We start from the raw sequence: 12,304 nt of genomic DNA, 5'->3' as shown, positions 1-12,304 counted from the left end.
CTTGGTGACGTAAGTGAAGCAGCCGTGCACAAAAATATGCGACGCGCGGCCCTGATGTATTGGACAGACCTGCAGTTGAATTTGACCTATCAAATCTCTAAATTAAAGTGGGAAACTTAACGACATAAGTGATGAAGTCGTGTAAAAACAATATTCAGTGCGCGGCCCAGAGATTGGATGGGTGGACCTACAGTCAAATTTTCCCTAACAGGCCTTGAACATTGATATTTCCGTGGGGTTTATTTTTATTATTTCTGATTAATTTATTACAAAAATCTCAAATGTTTCTAGAGGAAACCCTCGGGATGTTACTAATTCATCATTTAAAAAAATAAAATATGGTTCTCACTGCTAATTTTATAGTTAAAAACGTTATATAAAATTTTCAAACCGTTTTACATAATATATTTTAAAGGTTAGGTACTGTTTTTATTAATCATAAATATAAATAACTTACATCCGTAGGGATCCCTCTAGAAACATTTGAGATTTTAGTAATACATTTATCAGAAATAAATAAAATGTAAGCGTCGAGCAAATCCCCGTCATTAGAATCTTATGTTGCCTTTATTATAATCATTTCATGCCTGCATCTTGTCACGTACGAACTTATTACGGATTGCGTAAAACATGTGTATTTATATCACATTTGCCCTTTGTTACTCGATAATTCACTTGGATGCGTTATACAATTGAAACGCCAATAAAAACACAATTAAAAACAATGTTGTTTTTTCATTTATTATATTTAATCTATACTTTCAATTTGATAATTAATTATTGAAATATTGAAATAACAATATTATTTGTTTTGCTGAAATCAAGGAACAAACATCTTTGATAATCAAAAATTTCATTTTTGAACAACAATTTCTTTAATTTATTTCTCTGTTAATTATGTTATTAAATGTATTATTATTTATTTAAATAATATAAAGAATATTATTTCATGTTTTACTAGAATCGTGGACTAGCAACATAGATTAAAAATAAAGCTATAAAACATCAATGTACTACGATAATTTATTAAACCCTACCTAATTTAGTTATTTAATTTCCTTAAAAACAAGTCTCTCACATACTTTATTTATCTGTCGAACTGTTCTTTACAATATGATTATTATTTATTTGAATAATTGTTCGCTTTGTTTAAATCGTTGAACAAATAAGCAACAGAGAAAACAAATAAAACTATGAAACTGTAATGTACAATTCCGTTTTACGATTTGTTTTGTTGTGCGATTGATTGAGTTTGCAGTTCTATCCCATTGTTTCAATGTTTGTGGCAAACAGCACTCAAACAATGTCTGATGCGCGATACCAAACCGTAGAACACAATACATGCACAGGGCTCGTAGAGGGTAGAGACACGTAGAGCGTAGAGCTTACCTACACCGTAGCAGTACGGCGCGGCCTAGCGTCGTAGAGGGAAGACTGTAGCCTGCTGTAGAGTAGAGAGCCACCCCCTGTTGGTCGAACCTGTTTGAAGTGTGGCGTCGCTCGTTGCTCGCTACTCGCTACTCGCCGTGTGACTCGGGCGTTATGGCTGAGTTCACGCACTGCTCGGGATATTGATTTTCCACCGTCTGACACACATCAAAATGTATCGGCGCCTTACCCGACCACTATCAACATTGGACACCGTGCCGAGCCGTCGATCGGGGCGAACGTAGAACGCGAAACGGTCCGTCGTTTCACACCTAATCTCGTACTTTTACGCTATAAGTACACTGCATAAAACCCGCCTAATAAGCTGCCGACTCTCAGTACAGTTTTAATCAGCACGTTGTGAGGTTATGTCTCCGTTCTGGTGCAAAAATTCGCTCGATACTACAGTTTTGTTTTCTTAGTAAAATCGCCTTGAAGGCGTTGACGTTTCGTGATAAATAATGTGAAAGATTGTGTGTTATTATTCCTTGTACATAAGACTCTCTGAATCTGTTCGGATATTGATTTGACCACTCGCTCTCACGTAAGTATAAGCAACCGTTGTATATGGAATTAAATTATTTTCAAGTTGAACTTTTGACGTAACGCTTTGATCTTTGATTGCGTGTATTTTATTGGTGTTGTTTTAATTAAATTCTTGCGATTAATTCAATTTGTGAGAACGTGGCGTGTTTTCATTGCCAGCTTCTGGAAACTTCCAAATCATCGGTTCCGTTTTAATTAATATGTTTGTTTACAAGTAGGTAGATAAAAATTCTTATTTACCCGAAAACCGAACCTTGTTTAACCTAACTTTAAAAGCCTTAAACATAATATTAGCAAGAAAGCAAAAACCCTGTTTTATTTTGCACTTGATTGTAGATACAGATTTAAAAGATTTAAGACAAATTATCCCATGCAATTGTTAATTTACCTTTATTCATTCTTTAATTAGTATGTTTGTTTACAAGTAGGTAGATAAAAATTCTTACTTAGCCGAAGACCGAACCTTATTTAACCTAACATTAAAATCATTAAACAAAAAATTAGCATCAAAGCAACCCTGTTTTATTTTACACTTCCTTATAGATGATACAGATTTGATAGATTTACTGACAAATTAACCTGTGCAATTGTTAATTAACCTTTATTCATTCTTTAATTAGCCCTAATTTGGGATGAGTATATTAGCACCCACTCCATACAATCATGTGCTTGTCAGAAATTCTAAAATATAACATACAAATAGTAAGTATTTATTACTCAGTAATTAATGCTAATGAATTCCACAACGAACCAATTCTATCTAATTAAAAAACATCTGTTGGTTCTTTGTTCTTCTAAGTCCCACTAATTATTCTCAATTAGCGAGTTTATTTAACTATTTTATTTATTTCTGTAAACTGCACAAACTAAAAATTTTATATACAAAGATTCGAATGCATCACGATACTAATATTAATGTGGGATCTCGCAAAACATTTTTTATTGCTTTGTTAGATACAAAATAAGCAATACTTTGCATAAAACTTATTGAATATTATCGTGTGTGGCTTTTATGGATTTGATCGAATCTAAAAATAATAATTTTGTTTCGATGGCGTGTTATCATTTCTGTATATATGTTTTGTACGAAAGCATCTAGTGGGTAGAACTTGTGTAACCAACGATTCTTTTGTTTCACAATAGGAGTTCCTAGTGAGACAGGCACATCATGTGACTAATGAAATATAATTATTAAAGAAGATTTTTTTTAAATCAATCGTTGTTACATTATCTTAGATTAGGTCTATAAAATGATATTTCTTATAATACGTTGAAACTGACCTAACGCTTACCTCCTGTCGGGTTCATGTAAGTTACATAAAAATGGTAGTTAAAAAAAAATCTTCCATTACTGTAGTTAAAACATATTTTTTTCAACAATTACTGCTCTCAAGCGAACGCTCATTTTAGAAAACATTTAACTGGAATATTTTTTTTTACTTTTAAGGTAAAGGGGTTTGTGTGCGATTTACGCAAGGGTTTTTATGATTCAAATTCAGTGTTGATAAATGGGATTAACACACTAACAGCCTTAATAAAAAACGTTGGGTAAGTATGAGGTAAACAGAACAGTGAAAAACTTGACTTATTACTATGGCGTATGTTTGGTTAAAACAGTCTTAAACCAGACTCGAGGTAGTCTTTACTACAGCAACGTTGAACAGGCGTGTAAGAATCTAATTAGTAAGACGATACATATTTAATTGGACTCTTTCATACAATACGCAAGCATAAATTTATCAGAAACAATATATAATATAATATAGGTGAAATTATTAAACATGAATCATTAATAACGAGACGAAAAAATTTCTTGCTTATGCAATAATTCGCAATAAAAACAATATTTTTACACAATAATAGTATTATCGAACCGTGTTTGGTTAACTACATTAATGACCTCGCCTTATTTAGTATAATTTTCATTTCAGTACCTATAATCGGTTTAAATAGTGTAATCAATTTAAAGCAATAAATGTTGTGGCAATTATCTCAAAATTTCTACAAACCATTTCAAATTAAATCATTGCTAGGCAAACCACGTTTCCGAACCTGTTATAAGGCTCGCATGTATTACTACAATATTAGTCGTTTCTCTCTTCGTAATTCTAATTTAAATTGAAGATAGATGCATATTTAATAGAGTCTAACGTTCCCAAACTTTCCCCAATGTTCTGGAACAGAATGCACAAAGAGATAAAATTATTTAAACACAGGTCTTTCCTCAGTCTCTACCTGTACTGTACGTACACCTGTATATGTGATTTAGTCAGTGTATTAAGTGAACCCACTCATAAGAGTTCACTCCATAGACACTCACCTGGAGACGACACCTGCTGATCTGTCTCGAGCTCAAAACATTTGCATTTTATGTAAATCACACCTCCGGCTCTAAATCCACTCTGTTTTTAATTGCGGGTTTGGGGAAGGGTCTAAAGATAAGGGATGAAAGAGTGAATGCAACGAAACAAACGAGTTTTTTTTTTTTTTTTAAGTGTAATGTTTCTAAAATCTACATAGCTAACTAAGAAAGCCTTCATATGGTGGTCAAAATTTACTTGGGTAGTGGTGAGTTCGATTCTCGCGTATCTCTATCGTTTTGTAATCAAGTGGTAAAAAAATATTTTCGGGCGCTTACATTGCTAACGCTGGCTGAAAAGGAGGCTTACTTTTTATCTTTCGGGTTAACAAACCAATAAGCTCGTGATTTAACCTATTCTTGCCGGTGCTGTCAACTGAGTGATCATCGTCTCTAATTAATAAAATATCTCTGTAAATATACTAAACACAGACTTCAAATTTTATGTATTCCTCCGCAATACATTGATGTATTGAATTACTTAATTACTATAGAATAGTATGCGATGGTATATATCTCCTAAGGATAACCTCCAGCTACTTCGGGTACATGTCAGCTAGTAAAATATAAATTAATATTAACATGAATATACATTTTTCATTTACTACGCTGTCAAGCCTTGTTGTAGTGAATGATGAGATATGGATTGTCCTTGAAATTATTTTGTTTATCAGGAACATAGATAAATAATTTAAAAGCGTTCGTTCCTGCACACACTCTTTGTATCATTTTTATACAATACCATATCATCACTTTTCAAACGTATGGTTCTTAAATCAGCAGCAGAAATCTGAATTCTGAATATTGAATGAAGCGAATGAAGCATCCAAAACTGTTGAAGCATGTTGTGAAATCTCTTCGTCGACGCAACTTTATTCGGCTGGCGACATAATAAAATTAACATTGAGCCTTGAGCTATGCGATTTCTGTAAAAAAATAAATTAAACTTCATATTTCTTTATCCGTATTTTAATTCGCAATTTCGGACGAAGCCCAGTTGTAAAGTCAGCATGAAATGCCGAATTTAAATATTAATTTATTTTATTTTTTCCTTCACTGCTCATTTCACTAGACAATTTCTGTGACGAGATGTGCAGCTTTACAATTATATTCAATGAAATAAGTAAATCACATAACACATACACAGATGGATCACATCGAATATGGGTCTAATAAGGTGATTCATGACAGAAACCACGACATAGATAATCCAAAAAACATCACCTCTCTCAGCCAGAATGGATTTTTTTAACATTTTCTTGAATAGATTCAACGAATCTACAGTTTTTTATATATATTTTCACCGAGCATATTATAAAGCAACGGAACTTTATAAGAAAAACTCCTTTGTCCAAAGGATGTTCTGTTAATCACCGGCTGATACATTAAAGAAGAATCCAATGTAGAGTTGCGCACTTGTTGTGATCTTTTAGCAGTATTATATTAATTGGACAGTTTAAAGGAAAATATCATATTTATTAGATACAAATAATTACATACATATTAAGGAAGCTTTGGCTGTCCAACTAGGAAATTTTCCCGTTTTAGGAAAGCCAAATTGCCTGGTTTAGTTAACATTTGTACACGCTGCTGTAATGAATTATATTTCCATACTTTACATTAATAGTTAAGCTAGTAATATATTATAGTCTATATACAAATATATATTTTTCAAAGTAATCAAAATAAAAACTTTTTCAGACATATTTGTACATCCGAATATTAGTTTTTTTTATGAAAACACCTGATAAATGTTATCAAGGTACATGTAATAATATGCATAATTAAGGAACACTCTATCAGGGTACATGATAACATATTGGATTAATTCAATTTATAGTTACAATATAAGAAAAATATTAGGTGGGTTTCTTAATTTGTTCGCTGTTACTATGCTGTGTATTAATTTACATAATCAAGGTACATATAATATAATATACATAATAAGAAAAATTTAAACAAGGTACATGAAAACATATTGTATAAACATTATCGATCACAAAAATTATCAATCGCATTGTATCAATCAGATGCATGGTAGGAATAGATGCATGCATATGAATAGGTATTTCTAAAATGGAATTAGGAGGGTATTTATAAAACCTATATTACTGCTTGTGACCAAATTTTCCTCAGACGACCCCAACCATTTTAATCACCATCTTCCAAGAGACATCATATTCACCTGAAATTCTTATTTAATCGTTTATCTTACAGTACGTTCAGTCCACAAAATTAGTGTGCAATTACAAAAGCGCGAATTCGGACGACAAATAATAAAAACCAAAGAAACAAGCGTATTAATAAATACGTAATAATTACAAAATCAAATAATACTGCGTGCAAGCTCGATTTATCACAAAACAAGTACGTAGTTAAATAACAAACCTTGAGAATGGTTAAATGTGTAATACATAACACCTAATACTTAATTCTGTGTTCAAGGTTGACAAATGTATCACTTGTCATTTGTATTACGTCTCATATAATTATTGTTATTTTGGTTGAATAGATATTATTTTGTGTGAGAATAACAATTTATTTTACGAAATGTTGAATTGGTTAAATGCATCTTGCACCTATTTAAATACATATCAAATTATATTATACATATCAAAGGCGTATTTAAATTTAGTCAGAGTGTTGAAATAGTGCTGGATTTTAAGAATACAGAAGCTGTGCAAATACGAGGTCTTTTTTTACCAATATCGTTTATATAATGGAACGTCGTGAGAATAAATTTCACTTAATATATTTTTTTTATTTTCATTTCTTGCTAGAGCAATCCCGATGAGTTACAAAACTCATTGTAGGACAGGAGGAACTTAGAATAAATAGGTGGGAGTCAATACGTACAAATTTACATTGGTATTTTGATACCAAAATTATAATTTTCACATACGCAACAGTACAAAATTAGAAAAAGGCAGGGTTGAACAAAAAAGAAAAAAATGAAACAGACAGGGATATACACATAAGTATAAATCCACTGTAGGAATTTACAAGAAAGTACTTACCCACTAATACATTGGTAAAAACAGATTATGCTCGATTACAAATACAGAGGACAGGAAAGGAGACAGAAAGAAACAAGACAAAATACAACACGACAAGAATTACGTATTTAAAAAAATATATATTTTAAAGCATTACTTTGAATTTTTCGTATGTGCCGGATGTTTTTATACATATCTAAAGAGAGTTATTTAGTGTGTAGGCAATATAGTTAAGAGATTTTATCCCATATTTTGTAGTGTGTGTTATAAAATGCGGATTTTATTGTTATTCCGTGTATTGTGGTTGTGGATGTTTTGATTGTTAAGTAGCTTGATGTTAGTGTTGATTGATTGTTAGGTAATTTATAGGATGTGACATGAAGACCCTAAATATTATGTTTTATATAAATCATCTTACACTCTCTCTCTCTCTCTCTGGCAACAGAAATAATGCACCGCTTCTGTTCCTTGAATTTATAGGTCAAACAACTCTTACAACTTATGTCATTTCTATCATAAAATATAAATGAATATTATGGCTGTTACAACATGAGACAAGAAGTCAAAAGGTTTCATTTTCAAATTCAAATTTAAAATTTGAAAAAAATGAGAGACTATCCCTTAAAATGGTAAAGCTGGGGTTAATTAATGAAAATTTTATGTATCCTTGAATTTCTTAATGTATCTGCCTACGTATCTTGTTATTATTAGAACGTTTAATTGGTAGAACCTACAGACAAGCTGCCACATGACAGCTTTGTGGGACTACCCTAAATTTGTACAAAATGTTTTTTATTTACTTAATTAATATAAAAAATTAAAATAAATCTGCAAAGAAAAGCTTTGCAAATTTCATCGCGACAAAGCTCAGCGATCAATAGTTATTAGTTAAACGTAGAACACTGTTCGTTTCTCCATATACCGTATTCGCTTAATGGAGGTTTTTTTTATTTATTTACTAAGACTAACAATTACACGGAGTAATATCTCAAAGAGAGGAAATAATTATATGAACAATCACAAAATTTTAAATATTTTTGACAACTGCTTAACAATTAAGTACCGCCATCGGATTCAATTTATATTATATCTACACGAATTGTATAATTTAACCTAAAACTCAACTCTTCACAACCATCTCTGACCTCTCTCTTTGTTTTTCTTACTTCTTCTTCGTCGGCCTTCTGGCGTCAATCTTTAGACAAATCCTTCCACCAATAATCCATTCTTATTTCAGTTTTGCTGATTGTGGCTTTCACCTCCTGTCTCGGGGGTACCGCTCTCAGTTCTCAAGCGTTCGTTAGTCCAACTCATATGTGGGTGATCTCTGCTTCTTTTTCCAAGCCTAGGACGCCATTCTAAGATGCATAACTTCCACATGCATTGTCAGATGCGGTGATGTTCCAAATTCGTAAAGGAACATTTAAAAAAATATATTTTATATATGTCATATGTTGCCCCAAGTGGTTCGCTACGTTTGGTGACTTCGCAGGTGTGCCCAAGTACACGGGGCGAGGTGTTGCTCTGTCTTGGCAGCGGCTGCGTCTGCCCACTTACTCCGTGGCGGCCCAATACGGAGAGACTGCTTAAGGGATACCTTCTGACATCTCCAGCAGGACTCTCTCGACCCATCACCGTAAACTGAAGTGGAAGGGATGGATTCATACGTCCGGCAGTCCTGGCCGCACTGACCCATTCCTAAAAAATACCTTCCGCACAGCATCCCTAAAGATGACATAGGCCATGATAAAATAAATAGTAATTTTCCTCAGGGCCTCTTGTGTGGAGCTGCAGTAAAAAAATCTATTTTATATCTCTTAACTACATAAGTGTATTATGTTCACTGACCTTTAAAAGTTCAACTCATGCGAGAACAATTTGATAAAACCCAGTAAAATACAGTCATTCAATAAATTCAAGTCCCACGAATTGAACTTGCATATCTTTTCTCCATAACATTAAATCACCAAATTTTAAACAAAGGGTTTCTGTAAATCTTTTAAAACCCACCAGATGACAGTATTGTTCGTAAATCGTGCCAAATACAAAGCAAAATTTTATTTAATTCGGAGATTCTGACTTCTTTGTATTGCCTCTAATCTATTCGATAGCTTTTTACTGACTAGGAATTTAGGATAGTTCTGTTTCGTTTCAGTTTCAGAATCGATAACAATAATACGGATGTATACTATAGATTTTAGTACAGTAATAGCAGAAAAATAAAATATTAAGTAGTTTTGCACTAATAGTGTGCTAATATGGGTTGTAATATTTGTTTTTGGATGACACGGACCTGAAATGTGTTTAGAAACTTCGCACCGATAGATGGCGATGTTTTCAATATTGAACAAATACGTACTTTAACTAAAATACTTTAACATCTCAGTACAGGTTCTCCTAGTGAGATGCTTAAGAAACACGGAACATTTTTACAATAGGTACCAATCATTCCTACCTTACACTACACAATACAAAAAAAATCGCACTATTAATAGTTTCCAACCCAGCTCCCTTGTTTTGATTGTCTTTGTGAGGATATTAGTTACATTACAAGTACATAATATATAAAATAATATGCATAAAATATGCCTTTGTTTAAATTTGAACCATCTTTTGACCTAGTTCGGGTATTTTTCCCTCAAAGTACCGCTCGCATTAAACGTCTTGAAATGCTTCAAATTACGCATTTTCTTTCCGCCTCCCGCCTCCCCCCTTCATCCGCCGGCGCTTTCTTGTCACGTTTCCCATTCATATCCCCCCTTCACCTTGCCCCTCTCCATCGCTTCCTCTTCAACTCACTTGACGTCAGAAAGCTTCGAGCTCTGAGCTCTTCCGATTATTTTTAAATTACATATTCCGAAGACAAATCGTGTTTTTAACAGAATGCTTGGTTGATATATATATATATATTGATATTTTTTTAAGAAGATATAAACCCTACAGTTTTGTATTATCTACGTAGTTACTATGCCCGAGTGATTATAATATTTTACTTTGACGTTTTGGCGTATTGTTTAGAAAAAATTGAATTAATCGTAAAAAAGTTAGGCACTTGCTGTGAGATTCGAGAGCAATACAAATTACCTTTAGTCATACTTCCTGTCAACACGATAATCAATTACCCAAAATATAAGACATCTGTATGTAGTGTGTAAATTGAACTAATTGAAATATAAGTGAACAAAATTGAAGTGATTGAAACTGAAGTGATTGAAACTGGAGTGATTGTAAATGAAGTGATTGAAACTGGAGTGATAGAAACCGAAGTGATTTCAACTGAAGTAATTGAAACTGAAGTGATTGAATCTGAAGTGATTGAAATCGAGTGAACGAAACTGAAGTGAATGAAACTGACATGTTTGAAACTGAATTGAATTTAACTGAAGTGGTTGAAATTGAAGTGAACGAAATTGAAGTGAATGAAAATGATTTCGTTTAAAATGGAATTGAATATGGTGTATATAGATGGTGTGAATGCACCGTGAAACGATATCTTCAGGCGAATGAAATTGAAGTGATCAAAATTGGAGTGATTGAAATTGAAGTAAGGAAACAAGGAAATTGTGTCTATAAAGTGATAGAAAATGAAGACGAATGACATAGAAGGGAATTAAAATGAAGAAATTAACAATGAAGTGATTGAAAATGAAGGTGAATGAAATAGAAGAATAGGTTATATTTTTATTAAAAAAAACATTTTTAGCACTTAACTGTTCTTTATCCCTACATTATCGTAATATCATCACCCTTTAACTTATCCTGTCATCGACTGACGTCACTGTGACCACATCAGCGTTCCCTAAATTCCGTGTTTTGCGAACTCATAAAGTCCTACCTACGTCTTCTGTTTCGCGTTTGTTGATCGCAGATCTGGAATATTAGTGCTACTAAAAATAAATTGCAATAAAAACTAGTAGACTTGTTTTGCTGTTTACGAGACAGAGCTACTCTCATATTCGTGCACAGTTCTCTCAGACAACACGTTCACTTCAAACATAGGTTAGTGGTTTTAAAAAAAGAAAAACATTCTATTAGTTCCTAAAGTATATAATATATCAAATTGAGTTATTTCATGTAACATGTTCAGTGCAACTCTTTGTTAGTAACTTTTTGAATTTATTAACTACCTAACCATCACGCCGTTTCCCCGCAGGGATAGACTGAGGGAACGTACCGCCAAAAAACTCTGTCTTGGCACACACTCCTTGCCTCATTCACATTCATACATCGTCTCATACTTACTCTTCTATTATTCTGACTCTTGACATGGCCCGAATAAAGTATCTGATTCGCTTGGCCGTGCCATGTCTTCCTCGGGCGTCCCCGAATTTATTTTTATTAACTAATTAATTAACAACTGCCCGTGTATCCGTAGTTGCTCGGGGTGATGAATGGTTTGGAGGAAAGTTTTGATGTTGTGAATTCTAGTTTAGCTGAAAACTGGGTTAATTAATTAATTAACAACTACCCGTGTACCCGTAGTTGCTCGGGATTATGAATGGTTTGGAGGAAAGTTTTGATGTTGTGAATTCTAGTTTAGCTGAAAACTGGGTTTATTAATTAATTAACAACTACCCGTGTACCCGTAGTTGCTCGGGATTATGAATGGTTTGGAGGAAAGTTTTGATGTTGTGAATTCTAGTTTAGCTGAAAACTGGGTTTATTAATTAATTAACAACTACCCGTGTACCCGTAGTTGCTCGGGATTATGAATGGTTTGGAGCAAGGCTGCCCAACCTTTTTAGCAGTTGGGCGAAATTGACGATTTTGAATCACTGGCGGGCCACTGAATACCTGACGGTTCCTATTTCCATGGGGGGGAGGGGTTGTTAGAGAATTTCTATAAAACATAATTCCCCACAAAAAAAATCTAAATGAATGCTCCTCACAAAATATTTGAAATCCATGGGGGGGGGGGTTGTTACGGAACATATGTGATACCCCACAGCAATTTTTCGAATTCCATGGGGGGGGG

General features: G+C 33.3%; 1 protein-coding gene across 2 annotated transcripts in view; it reads left to right on the top strand.

Annotated features, from left to right (window-relative positions):
* Window positions 1-1,179: 1,179 nt before the first annotated feature.
* Window positions 1,180-12,304, top strand: part of LOC149412862 (uncharacterized) — a 31,772-nt gene continuing 20,647 nt past the window's right edge. Inside the window, exon 1 of one of the 2 annotated variants that reach the window (XM_089645135.1) lies at window positions 1,180-1,972. The gene's annotated coding sequence lies outside the window, so the exon portion shown is untranslated. The remainder of the gene's footprint in view (window positions 1,973-12,304) is intronic. The other variant, XM_089645136.1, reaches the window with a different exon arrangement.

This window comes from Hesperophylax consimilis, chromosome 22 (genome assembly GCF_061612785.1).
Source record: "Hesperophylax consimilis isolate HC1 chromosome 22, BYU_Hcon_1.0, whole genome shotgun sequence".
NCBI lineage: Eukaryota > Metazoa > Arthropoda > Insecta > Trichoptera > Limnephilidae > Hesperophylax > Hesperophylax consimilis.
Note: the sequence above shows the minus strand (reverse complement) of the source record. Positions and strands in the feature narration are given on the sequence as shown.